At 42.5% G+C, this 14047-nt stretch overlaps 1 long non-coding RNA gene across 1 annotated transcript; it reads right to left on the bottom strand.

The window, feature by feature from the left end:
* Positions 1-371: 371 nt before the first annotated feature.
* LOC133257427 (uncharacterized) lies at positions 372-8070 on the bottom strand. The gene is made up of 3 exons (XR_009739553.1): positions 7200-8070; positions 1376-2118; positions 372-1000 (listed from the first exon to the last, which is right to left on the bottom strand). It is a non-coding gene; the product is annotated as an uncharacterized LOC133257427 (long non-coding RNA).
* Positions 8071-14047: the final 5977 nt, after the last annotated feature.

Genomic DNA, 14047 nt, shown 5'->3' on the forward strand with positions numbered 1-14047 from the left:
TCCTGTGGGGCCGAGAGTAGGGGGGTGAAGCAATCACTGACTTTGAATCCCAACCTAGATTTCTCTGCAGGAGACCCCAGATGCAAGTTTCCAAAGGTGAATGGAATAAATGCCACTTGCCTTCCCGGTTTGACTAATTACCAGGGTCGCGGCACCCAGAGCTGTCAGAGCTGATTAGAGAGCCAAAAGACAGGGCTTCCTCTGGAGGGCATGAAACAAAAGTTACAGAATAGTAACTGCAGACCAAGAAGCCAGACTTAAATCTTCAGGGAACACACTTGGGATGGGAAGGGCAGAGGAGAAGCCGTTCAACTGTTCGGAAGTTGAATGGTTTTTAAAACCTTACATCCATAAAAGAATGGAATAATAAACAGGGAAGCCCACAAAAACAATCAGTAGGGGGAGGGAAAATAAAAGTATCTTTTTTGATGGTAACTCCTCTTGGCAACTGTCAACAGCGGCTGAGAGACCCTCTCCTGTGCCGCTACTGTGTTCCCTCAGGACATTAACCCCTGTGTTGCAGGAAGGGGGACCCCTTCCAGGGCCCGAAACTGGGCTCCTGTCTAACACGCAGAAATGAATTGTCTGAGGAGACACAAATGCTGACAAAGCAAGAGATTTTATTGGGAAATGGCACCCGGGTGGAGAGCAGTAGGGTAAGGGAACCCAGAAGAACTGCTCTGACATGTGGCTCCCTGTCTTGGCTTTTATGGTGATGGGATTAATTTCCAGTATGTCTTTAGCCAATCATTCTGCCTCAGAGTCTTTCCTGGTGGTGCACGCCTTGTTCAGTCAAGATAGATGCCAGAGAGAAGGATTCTGGGAGGTGGTCGGACATGTGGTGTCTCCTTTTGACCTTTCCCGAACTCTTCCGGTTGGTGGTGGCTTATTAGTTCCGTGTTCCTTACCAGGACCTCCTGTCGTAAAACAACTCATGCAAATGGTTACTACGGTTCCTGGCCAGGGTGGGCGGTTTTAGTCAGTGTGCTTCCCCTAACACCTACACCCTAAAAAAATGAAAAGCCAAATTGTGCAGTCTGAAAAAGCATCATTGTTTCTTCCATCAGACCAACAGAAACCTGCCAAAGGTTGCCACCTAAAAGTATTGCTTTATTCCACTAAACTATAGAAGATTCGCTTGCGGTGAAGGCTAGTCCTCTACCAGGAAGCTCGCCCACCCATCGAGATTTAGGGACATGGTTTTCAAATGGAGGTGAAAGGCATCCATCACTTCTCCCACAATTTTCTAGAACAGAAGAAACTTTTTTTCGCAGAAACATGGCTTAAATGACGCCTGGGTAGGAGTTTTTATCCAATCCCACCCCCAAAAAAATGCCTATGTAGACATAGAAAGAGGTGAAAACTCAGAACTTACCAGGGCATCAGCCTGACAGACAACTGACTGCCACAAATTGATTGGAATTTCCTTCTGGTTAGAACTGATGTTGGACTTCCCACGTGGCCCAATGGTAAAGAATCCACGTGCCAGTGCAGAAGACACAAGAGACATGGGTTCAATCCCTGAGTCAGAATGATCCCCTGGAGGAGGAAATAGCAACCCACTCCAGTATTCTTGACAGGAGAATTCCATTGATAGAAGAGCCTGGTGGGCAATAGTCCACTGCATCAAAAAAAAAAGCTGGACACAACCAAACAAGTGAGCACACACTAGAACTGATGTTAGGAGGAAAAAAAAAACAGCCAAAGCTCAGTTCAGTTTAGTAGTTCAGTTGTGTCCAACTCTTTGCGACCCCATGGACTGCAGCACACCAGGCTTCCCTATCCATCACCAGCTCCCAGAGCTTGCTCAAACTCATGTCCATTGAGTTGGTGAAGCCATCCAACCATCTTACCCTCTGTCATCCCCTTCTCCTCCTGCCTTCAATCTTTCCCAGCATCAGCATCAGCCAAAGCCCAGCAAAAGATAAAGCCCCATTTTTCTAAAGTAAAATATTGTGGTCTACAAGGTATGAGGTGATTTCATAAATCCCCAACATCATCCATTGATCCAAGACCCAAGCTTATAGTCACCACAGACAGCCATCTTTCATCTTAACCCACTGGGAGATAATCCTTTCCTTCAGTCAAAACCATCACCATCTGTACTGCAAGCTGAGTCTAGAAAATGAAAAACAACAAAACATGGAGATTGCACAGAGTAGTACGGGTCAATGCTGTCTCCAAAGATAACCCAGATGTCAGATGGGAGTCCTCTCCTTTTTGAATATCTGGTTAGAATTGATTCAACCTCCCCCTCCATGGCCCAGGAATGCCAAAGCACTGCCTACCATTTTTGCACATCCCAAGGGTGCTGGCATTCTCTAGATCATTCTTTTTCTTCTGGCTCAGCCTGTGTTTCTCCCTGCAATGCATCAACCCAAACCCAAAGGGCACCTCCCTCTTTGATTCAACTACAAAAATTTCCCATGCAAAATTCTTCTGCTGGTGGTGTCCAACTCTTTGCAACCCCATGGACTGTATGTAGCATACCAGACTCCTCTATCTATAGGATTTTCCAGGCAAGAACACGAGTGGGTTGCCTTTTCCTTCTGCAGGGGATCTTCCCCACCCAGGGATCGAACCTGAGTCTCCTGCATTACAGGCCATTCTTTTACCAACTGAGCCACCAGAGAAGCCCAAAATACTTGTGAGCAGAGCAGAATTTGCTAGAGATTTGCTTGGTTGAGGACATAGAGAATAAAGGAGAACTTACAAAACAGAATGGAACTGAATCAATTGGATAAGACTGAATTAACAAATGACCCCCAAATCATAGTGGCTTCCAGTAATAAAATTTTACTGTCTAGTCACCCTACAAGTTCATCACTGGCTCTGGCTATGTTCCCATTTTCTTCTTGTGGACAGAGGCTGACAGAGTACTTGCAATCTAGAACACAGCCAGTCATCACGGAAGAGGGAATCACTCACTGACTCTTAAAGCTTTTGCTTGGAAAGTGACGCACAAGAGTTTCGCTCACGATTTATTGACCAGTGTAACTCCCGTGGCCAAGTCCAAGTTCTGAGAGCCTGGAGCTATATAATCCTCCCACAGGAAGTGGCACTGAAAATAGATGAACAGTAATACGATCTACCACATCAGCACTTTTAAATGCGCTCGTGGATATCATCACTTTAAAGTGCTTTTGAAAAACCCCAAAGAACTCAGTAGTTCTCACATCTCTTCTGATCCTCTTCCCAACTCTTCAGAGCCGAGCAACTCTCCTCTTGGTCTCGTACAAGCTCCTTAAATTTTAGTTCTTGACAACATGCCACCCCTTCTACACCAACCACCTATCATAGTATGTCTTTCAAACAAAGGAACGCTGGTGTCAATGTTAAAATAATAATTTTTTTCTGCCTATGTGCTTTAGTCAGTTAGTCATGTTCGAATCTTTGCAGTTCTATGATCTGTAGCCTGCCAGGCTCCTCTGTCCATGGGATTTTCCAGGCAAGAATATTAGAATGGGTTGCCATTTCCTTATTCAGGGAATCGTCCCAACCCTGGGGTTGAACCCGCGTTTCTTATGTCTCCTGAATTGGCAGGTGGGTTCTTTACCACTAGGGCTTCTTTACCTGGGAAGCCTTCATATAAAAAAACAAACAAACCCTAAAACAGGAGTGGAGAGAAGCAGAACCCTGCCTCCTAAAAATGGCAGGTTTACATCATAATTTACAGTAGTTCCAAATACCAGGAAAACCACAAGCAGATTTAAAGGAAGTTGTCATCTTTGAAGAGCAGAGGAGAGCCAGGTGAGAGTTTTCTAGAATCAGGGAATTGGGTTGAGACCCACTTAGGGCCCCCTACTCTCCAGTTGTAGCTCTAGTGCAGAAAGACTATCAACAGGAATACTAGTGAACAGAGAACAAGGCCAATGCCAATCTGTGGCAAAAACCTGCCCAAGACAGATCTTATCTTATTTGATTTTTGAGGCTGATTAAAGAAAAGACTGTGTTTTCAAGGGTTTATTGGCTCTGCAAAATTTCTTTTGGGAAGTGTCTGTTCAAATGATATGCCCAATAAGAAAAAGTCAAACAATTCTATTTTTTTTTAAAAATCGTGAGATTTGAACAGACACTTTACAAAATTGGATGCTCAAGTTTCTCATAGACAAATGAAAAGATATCAATACTCACCTAAGAAAATAAAATTGAAGTTTTTAAAATTCTTTTTAAAATGAAAAAATTTCAAATTAAATTATTAAAAATTCTATAATGCAAAGTGTTCGTAAGGATGTAGTGCAGCTGGAAATCTCAAATATTAGGAAATTAAATTGGTACAAACACATTATATAACTATTTGGTTGTATCCATTAAACCTAAAAACAAAGACCTACCCTGTAAATCACCAGTCTCATGTACAGTTTTATCCCCAAGAGAAGTAAGTACATTTATCCAGAAAAAAATATGAATGAGATTATTTATAGGAGATTTATTCATAATTCTCAAAAGCTGGGAGCAAATAATTACCAGGAGAAGAATAGATACATAAATTGTGGTATAGTCAAAAAATGAACAACTATATACCAATAAAAAAATCACCCACTGATGCCCACAATAATATGGCTGAATCTAAAAAGCATTACCTTGAGCAACAACAACAACAAAAACTGCAAAAAAACTGCATACTGAACTTACATGAAGTTCAAGAGTAGGACAATCTAATTGATGGTCACAGAAGTCAAAAATGTGCTGATATCAGGAGTAGGGAATAGAAAAGAATCTTCATGTGTCCTAGAAATACTTACTTTAATCTGCATGTTTGTTACACAGATATATGTAAAATATTATCAAGCTCTACTTAGATAATTGCTAAGTAGTTTACTGCATATGTATTATCCATCAATTAAAAAAATAGGTTCAGGCCTTTTATGTCACCAAAGAATGGAAACTTTGGCACCTCCTTTGAGTTGGAAATAAATTTTCCCATTTCAAAAATAATCTTGAAGTTGGAGTAAAAAAAACTTTTTAAATGTGGTACATTTTGAAAGATTGCTAGGAATTGATCAAGCGAAGAAGGAAATCAAGTTTCAAAGACAGAGAAGCAATGGACTTCTCTGGTAGTCCAGTGGTTAAGAATCCACCTGCCAATGCAGGGGACACGGGTTTGATCCCTGATCCGGGAAGATCCCACATGCCACAGAGCAATTAAGCCCACAAGCCACAACTGCTGAAGCCTGTGTACTAGAGCCCACAATGAGAACTCACAGGGAGGAGCCCCCTTGCTTACTGCAACTAGAGAAAACCTGCATGTAGCAATGAAGACCCAGAGCAATCAAAAATAAACAAGTAAATAAAAATAAGTCAAAGAAAGAGAAGCAAAACAGAATAAGAACCATGAGGAGAATGACAAGGAGAAGGACCCAGCATCCAGTACAGGTGAAAAAACCTAGATTAACATCTTCAGAAATGTGCTGTTGGGTGTCCAGAAAATGGGAATCATTAGGAAAATAAGAGATAGTCTAACAGACCTAGTTCAATGATTCATTTATATGAATTAGTATTTTACTCGGAAAAATAAACAAAGAAACGGGTGCTCTGTTACTGCTAAAGATTAGATCCAGCAGTTTCCAAAGGGAACCAGAGAAGCCTGGCTCGAATTTTAGCATCTCCATCCTAGTCCCAGATGCACAGGCAGAGGATTAATAAGAACACACGTCAGATTGTTTTCTCCATAACCACCAGCAGCATTCTGGTAGGAATGAAGTCTTGGGTTCCCTTATTATCATTCTTCTTGCCCTCATCAATTGTCCCTGGGCAGAATGCCTATGGGACATAGACTAGTGATTTAAAATGTCCTATTCATTACCAAGAATGTCAGCCTTTCAATCCAGACCAAGAAACCCTGCACTATGCTGGGGACGGAGGCAGCACTAATAGTAGGCTACTGTTTCAATTGATTACGGCAGCACCTTGGCCTCCGAAGCAGTGAGTGACGAAGGCAGGCTTGGGAATGCTTATCTGGTGGGAACAGACAAGATGCTATCCGACCTCGCTTTGAAACATCTCTGTGTAACCTCTCTCTTTTTTCGATGGCCGGAGAAAGTAGGTCAGAAGGGGCGGGCCTGGGTGAGTTGGAGGCTCTCCTGTAGAGTTAATCAGCCCAGCGACACGGCCCTTTTCCCCTCTGGTTTTCCCCTTTCCCATCACTGGTTATAACGTGGGGCCCACTTTGTGGTTTCAGCTTAAATTAGGAAGGAAAGATTCATCATAGCAACTGCCTGCTTGATTTGAAGATAATGTGGGTCTTTATCTCCCAACTGCACAAAGCTGATAAGAAGGCAGAGGTGATGTGAGAATTTGTAACCAATTGTAGGAATTTTTAAACTAAACAGATGAAGAGGAGAGAGAGCGAAGGGAAAAGAATACTCGCTGATTACAGCTACTATGTGTGTCTCTTCTTACATGTATTTCAATCTTTGCCATGAAGAGAGAAAAACCCCATAATGCCTTTCGGGTTTAACTTCGGAAGACAGAGTCAGGACTGACACTAGTGTTTTCTGAAGATGGGACTTTGGAAGAGTCCCTTAAGCCCCATGGACCAGGCATATTCTAAATGAGTAACAACAACGAAGCCCCAACACGTCCCGCTCATCTTTGAATTCTATGATTCGATGACTTCTAGAATTGGATGAGCTTGTTTTTGGGTTTTGTTTGTTTGCTTTTCAAAATAAAATATACTGGGGTCAAATCCAGGAACTGAAACAGAGCAGCACGCACACACGCAGCTGGCTCTAGCACCTCCACCCGTGCCCTGCAGCTCACCTCTGCTCTCATTTCTTGTTTGTATGACTTGGGCTCTCTCCTCAAGAGCCTTAAGTCTGCATCCTTATTTGGGAAAAATGGATAATACCTGCCTCACAGAGTTACTGTGCTTTCTATAAACCCAGGAAAGGCACCTGATTAGACTAGTAGCATTTTTTACAGTTCCATGAATTTTAATACCTATGGATTCCCTGGTGGCTCAGACAGTAAAGAATCCACCTGCCATGCAGGAGACCTGGGTTCAATCCCTGGGTTGGGAAGATCCCCTGGAGAAGGGAATGGCTACCCACTCTGGGATTCTGGCCTGGAGAATTCCAAGGACAGAGGAGCCTGTGTGGGCTACAGTCCACGGGGTCACAAAGATTCAGACATGACTGAGCAACTAACACACACACACACACCACACACACACACGTGCAGGTTTGTGTAACCCTTACCGTCACAATCAAGATGCACAGCAGTTCATGAGCCCAATAAGTTCCCTTTGCTTTCTTTGTGTGGTCACAACCCTTTTCTCCCAAACTGATTAGACCAGTAGCTTTTATTATGACTATTCACCAAGGTCTGGGTCATGAATCCGGGGCCAGACCAACAACTTTGTCATGAGAGTAATTTTGTTTCTACCAGAGCTATGACCCTCTTTGTACCACAAGTCCTTTCTTTCACTTCTGCATTTGTTTGGTTGAGGAGGTTTGCTATTTAAAAAAAAAAATAGCAAAGCCAATGATTGGATCAGACATCAGACTCCAGCGGTGCCCTTTGGGCTCCTCTGAGGTCATCAGTGTGTTTCCTTCACTGTTCCTGGCAGGACTGTGGACCTAAGAATGAGCAGAGACTCTGCAGTCAGGCACCCCATCTGTCTAGGTCTCCTTGGGTTTCGGGACCCCAGAAGGGCAGGCTGTTCACCACTCCAATTGTGATGCCTCAAAACCGTAAACTCCTCCCTATTTCAAACTCTTGAAATTTCTAAGAATGCTGCTGGGTCCTTCAGAGTCATCTCATATGGACAAGCTATGTCTCTCTATCTCTCAGTATCCCAGTCCTCCTCGCTCTTGCCTCTGGTTGGTTTTTCCTGAGACAGGGAAGGCCCTTCCCCAGCTGTTTTCCCTCCTGGTTACCAACTAGCTCTGCCATTACTGCACGCAGAACCTCATCTCTAGACTTCCCCAAGTATCCCCCAGACTTCTTTCCCCATGGTGCCTCCCTTAGAAGTAACAGGAGTTTATACAACCCCATCTAACTCCTAAAAGAATTTTAATATGAACAGTTGATACTGAAGATACTAACTTTTAAAAAGTCATGGAACTATTTAAATGGATGGGTACACACTGCTACATTTAAAATGGATAACCAGTAAGGCATTACTATGTAGCACATGGAACTCAGCTCAATGCTATGTGGCAGCCTGGATGGAAGGGGAGTTTGGGAGCGAATGGATATGTGTGTATGGCTGAGTCCCCTTCGTTGTTTACCTGAAACTATCACAACTTTGTTAACTGACTGTACCCCAATACAAAATAAAAAGTTCAGGTTTTTTTTAAGTCATAAAGCTATTAAAACAAGACTTCTTTATCTCTACTGTAGTCACAATTTCTCTCATCTATGAACTCCTTGAGCATCTGAGTTCTTTTAAATTAATCAGCACATTTTGCCTGGTTTTACAATTATTCAGATTCACAGCTTAACTTTTTCTTCTGGACTCTTGAGGATTGCTTGAGGCCAAGCCCACATAAAATCCATGCAAATTGTTCTGTACATATCTAAAGAATTCAGTTCATTCACTCAGTCGTGTCCAACACTTTTCGACCCCATGGACTGCAGCACACCAGGCTTTCCTGTCCATTACCAACTCCCAGAGCTTGCTCAAACTCATGTTCATCAAGTTGGTGATGCCATCCAACCATCTCGTCCTCTGTCGTCCTCTTCTTCTCCTGCCTTTGATCTTTCCCAGCATCAGGGTCTTTTCCAATAAGTCAGTTCTTCACAACAGGTGGCCAAAGTATTGGAGTTTCAGCTTCAGCATCAGTCCTTCCAATGAATATTCAAGACTGATTTCCTTCAGGATTGACTGGTTTGCTCTCCTTGTTGTCCAAGGGACTCTCAAGTCCCAGCTTTACAGTTCAAAAGCATCAATTCTTCAGTGCTCAGCTTTCTTTATGGTTCAACTCTCACATCCACACAGGACTGCTGGAAAAACCATTGCTTTGACTAGATGGACTTTGATGAATTAATAAATACTTTCAAGGCATCTTTAGGTCCCATCACTTCATGGCAAATATATGGGGAAACAGTGCAAACAGTGGCTGACTTCATTTTTGGGGGGCTCCAAAATCACTGCAGATGGTGACTGCAGCCATGAAACTAAAACATGCTTACTCCTTGGAAGGAAAATTATGATCAACCTAGACAGCAAATTAAAAAGCAAAGACATTACTTTGCCAACAAAGGTCCATCTAGTCAAGGCTATGGTTTTTCCAGTAGTCATGTATGGATGTGAGAGTTGGACTATAAAGAAAGCTGAGCACCGAAGTATTGATGCTTTTAAACTGTGGTGTTGGAGAAGATTCTTGAGAGTCCCTTGGACTGCAAGGAGATCCAACCAGTCCATTCTGAAGGAGATCAGCCCTGGGATTTCTTTGGAAGGAATGATGCTAAAGCTGAAACTCCAGTACTTTGGCCACCTCATGCCAAGAGTTGACTCATTGGAAAAGACTCTGATGCTGGGAGGGATTGGGGGCAGGAGGAGAAGGGGACGACAGAGGATGAGATGGCTGGATGGCATCACCAACTCGATGGACATGAGTCTGAGTGAACTCCGGGAGTTGGTGATGGACAGGGAGGCCTGGCATGCTGCAGTTCACAGGGTCACAAAGAGTTGGACACGACTGAACTGAACTGAACTGAACTGAGGAGGAGTGGGCAGTTAGAGGAGCATTACTCTGGATACTCATACAGTGAGTGAGATGAATTATTTATAGCTTAATATTTACAGCATTATAAAAAGGGCATGAACAAGCAATGAAAGGATAATGGGAGATCCTGACAATGAACATGTGACTTGGTGCTGAACATCCCAGCAGGATAGTGGAAACGGGAATCATACGCCTCATACAGCTCAGGGGTCAAATCAAAACAGCCAGTTTGCAGGGAACGTCCACTTTTATCCCTGTTTGATCTGACATCAGAAAACACCTCACTCAGCTACACAAAGAAGAGATTAACAGAAACAATAGTTTTACATTACAGAAATGACAAATCCAAGGGCATATTGCTGATAGCTTCTGGGAAAGTAAATCTCCATGAGAAGCTGAAGAAATTAAAAAACTGCCAAGAACATGGATCACCAGACTCTTTCACACATTGCTGATGGAAATATAAAGATGGTTGTTTATATTTAAAATATAAAGACTCTTTGCGATCCCATGGACTATAGCCCACCCAGGCTCCTCTGCCCATGGGAGTCTCCAGGACAGAATAATGGAGTGGGCAGCCATTCCCTTCTCCAGGGGATCTTCCCAACCCAGGGATGGTTCAGCCAGGCTGGAAGATGATATGAAGTTTCCTATAAAACTAAACATGCGATTACCAACGATCCATCAGTTGTCCCTGGATATAAATCCCAGAGAATGAAAACTTGTATTCACACAAAAGCCTATCCACGAGTACTTACAGCAACTCTGTTTGTAATGGGCTAAAACTAAAAACAACACACGATGTGGATGTCCTTCAATGGAGACTGGTTAAATACACAGGTTTGTCCATATCGTGGAAAACCACTCAGAAAAATAGAATGGAACAACTACCGCTGCAAGGAACAACCTGATGACTCTCCAGCAAATTGTGCTGAGTGAAAAATTCCAATCCCAAAAGGTTACAAAATGTGTTATTTCATTCACACAGCGTTCTTGAAATGACAAAATTACAGGAATGGACAACTGATCACCAGATGCCAGAAGCGAAGGAGAGGCTGGTTTGGGAGGATGGAAGGGGCTGGAAAGGGCCACCTAAAGACCCCTGGTTTTGGTGCAGCGTCCTGCATCCTGACTGTGACAACCTCAGTATCCAGGCTGTGACACTTTACCATGGTTCTGTGAAACGTTACCACTAGGGAAAACTGGGTACAGGATATACAGGCTTTCAGGATCTCTTTGTATTATTTCTTACAACTGCGTGGAAATCTACAACTGTCTCAAAATCAAAGTTTCATTTTCAAAACACTGAGTCATTGAAATGACAAGCATTTTAAAAAACCACTTTGACAGTTTCTTATAAACTTAAGCACGGACTTGCCATAAGACGCACCAATCCTACATCTAGGAAATTGCCCAAGAGAAATGAAAATAAACACCTCCCACAAAACCTGCATGCAAATATTTGTAGCAACTTCTACGTGGTCTTCACAAACTGAGAACAACTTGAATGTCATCAGCAGTGGCCCATCCACACAAGGGAACAGAAAGAAACCATTAATAAGGGCAACACTACCAAACTATCTCAAACACAGTATACTATGTGAAATGTAGCAGACTCAAGCTATTACCCACTTGTATAATTTCACTTATGTGATATTCTGGAAAAAGCAAAACTATCGACATAGAAAAACAGATCAATGGTTGGTAGGGGCCGCAGGTGGTAGGAAGGTATTGACTACAAAGAAGGCATGTGGGAGCATTTTGGAGTGATGAAAATGGCCTCTATCCTGGCCATGGTAGTGGTTACAATATTGGATGTGTTTTCTTTCAAAAGTCATAGAACTGTACACTTAATAAGGCAGAAACTTTCTGAATATAAATTACGCCTCAGTGAGAGTTTGGGGTTAGCAGACGCACACCAGTATATATAGAATGGAGAAATATCAAGGTCTTACTCTTATAGCACAAGGAACTATATTCAGTATCCTATGATAAATCATAAAGGAAAATAATATTAATTATTATTAATGTAAATGTATATAAATGTCTATACATGTGTGTGTATAGCTGAATCACTTTGCTGTACAACAGAAATTAACACAACATTGTAAATCCATTGCCTGATGGTTTAGTCTCTTGGTCATGTCCAACTCTTGCAAACCTATGGACTGTAGCCTGCCAGGCTCCTTTCTCCATGGGATTCTCCAGGCAAGAATACTGGAGTGGGTTGCCGTTTCCTTCTCCGGGGTAACTTCCTGACCCAGGGATCAAACCCAGGTATCCTGCACTGCAGGCAGATTTTTTTACCTGACTGAACAACCGAAAAAAAAAAAAAGCCTCAAGAAACTTAAAAAGATGAGTTATCAAACTTTCAGAATTTACAAAGCTGGAGTTCTGAGATGTGAGAGCAATAGTGATATGCATGCCGCTGCTCATAAAGGAGGAACTAAGGCAAATCCATCAAAAGGCACGTAACTCCTGGTCCATCCATGTCCGCACTCAACCCTGTGCTGACGTGATTAACCATGGCTCAGAGATGCTAAGAGATGCACACAAGGCCTCACCAATAATAATGTGTGACACAGCCACAACTGGAACTCACACTCAGATTTCCCTCGGCTGGAAAAATCGCTCTACCTACAGGATGGTCTCTGTCCCTCGGCACTCACCTCTGCCTCTTGCTGGAGTGGCCCTGCCATGACACTCTGTGTAATTCCTTCAGATTTTCAGGAAAATGCCATCCTTTCGGGAGAAGCCCACTCCTCTCCACTCCCCCGCTGTGACTCAGAGTCCATGGCTCCCTGCTCTGTGTCCTTCCCCAAGACTGTGACCTTCCCAGGGGCCAAGACCAAGCCTGATCTCATAGGCTTTCCTCCTAACCTAGTGCCTGGAATATAATAAAATTTTAATATCCATTTTTCATATCCTCTGTGAATGAGGGAAGAAAGGAAAGAGGAAGGAGGGAAAGAAGAAAGTAGGGAGGAAGGAAGGCTCGCTCTCCACTCCTGAGAGAAGAGCCAGCAAAACTAACAGCGATGAAGTTAACTGCTCAGAAAATTAGGTTTAAGAGGTCACAACGAAATGACACCCCCCTAGGTAACTATAGCTTTTCAAAGTACCTTGAAAATCAAGAAGTGATCCATAGACAGTCAGAAATAGTTATTATTTATTCATTCAGTATTTACTGAGTTATTATTTATTCATTCAGTATTTTCCTTTGCACCAGGGAAAATTACATACGATATTCCATTTAATCAACCCTCAAAGCCAAATTTGTAATTATACTTATATATTAATTATATATTTATATATAAATTATATATTTATATATAAATTATATATTTTATATAATTAAATATATTAATTATATTGATTATATTGATTAGGAAGCTGAGGCTCAGAGAAGTTAAGTATATTACCCAATGTCACACAGCTAGCCAGCCCAGAACCAGGATTTGAATTCAGGCCTCTCTGATTTGAACAGTGTGCTTATTCCATTGCATTGCTCCATTCCCCTCCTCTCCCCTTTTACTTCTGGTATCTTCCCCTTTCCTTCCATCTTCTGCTTATTCAAAAGTTAACCTCGGCACAATGCATTTAAGTACAGAACACAACAGAATCCTCGTTCTTAAAAGGTAAAAAGCACAGCAACTTAATTGAAACAAGACAATCCAAACACTGGCTTCACTTAAAGTTTATAAATTCCATTTCATTGACTTGTATTTTCACAAATGACTGCCCTGTCAAAGTTATTTTATTTCTACAAAAGTTAGAAAAATAAAAAGGAAGTTTCAGAACAAAATAGCTTACAACCCAGAGTCCTCTCCTCTGGGTGTTGCAGGAAAAGCTAAGGGATTTTCAAGAGACTTACAGGCCATTTAACTCCATCCCTTGGGGACCCTTGCCCACCAGCCCAGGCCCTCAGGCACCCTGGTGGCTGACACCCATGACCCTGAAATCTTGTTTCTTTCTCTCTTTCAAAACCCATTCTTCATTTCCAACCCCAATATAATTTCCTAGCAGGGCCTTCTTTGTAAAATCAGAATTAGAAGTAAAGGCAGAGAGCTCCCACGTTTATTCGAGTCACAGTTCCAGAAAAGATGCTATTAGCCAAAATGGCCAAGGTCAGTGTTGCTTCTCTCACAGAAATCAGTTCAGATGTATATTAAATACAGGACCTTGGGTCCCTCAATTGACTTCTTTGCACCTTTGATACAGAACATTCGAGGTAACACCCGACCCCCGACCCCCACATGAATGTGAGCACAGAACTCCAAAGGCGCTTCTGACTTAACCCTCATGATCCTTCATCTTCTGAAGCTGCATGGCTGTGTGAGACAAAAGAATCAGGTTCCAGAGTCTTCCCTGGAGGT

Source organism: Bos javanicus, chromosome 11 (assembly GCF_032452875.1).
Source record: "Bos javanicus breed banteng chromosome 11, ARS-OSU_banteng_1.0, whole genome shotgun sequence".
Classification (NCBI taxonomy): domain Eukaryota; kingdom Metazoa; phylum Chordata; class Mammalia; order Artiodactyla; family Bovidae; genus Bos; species Bos javanicus.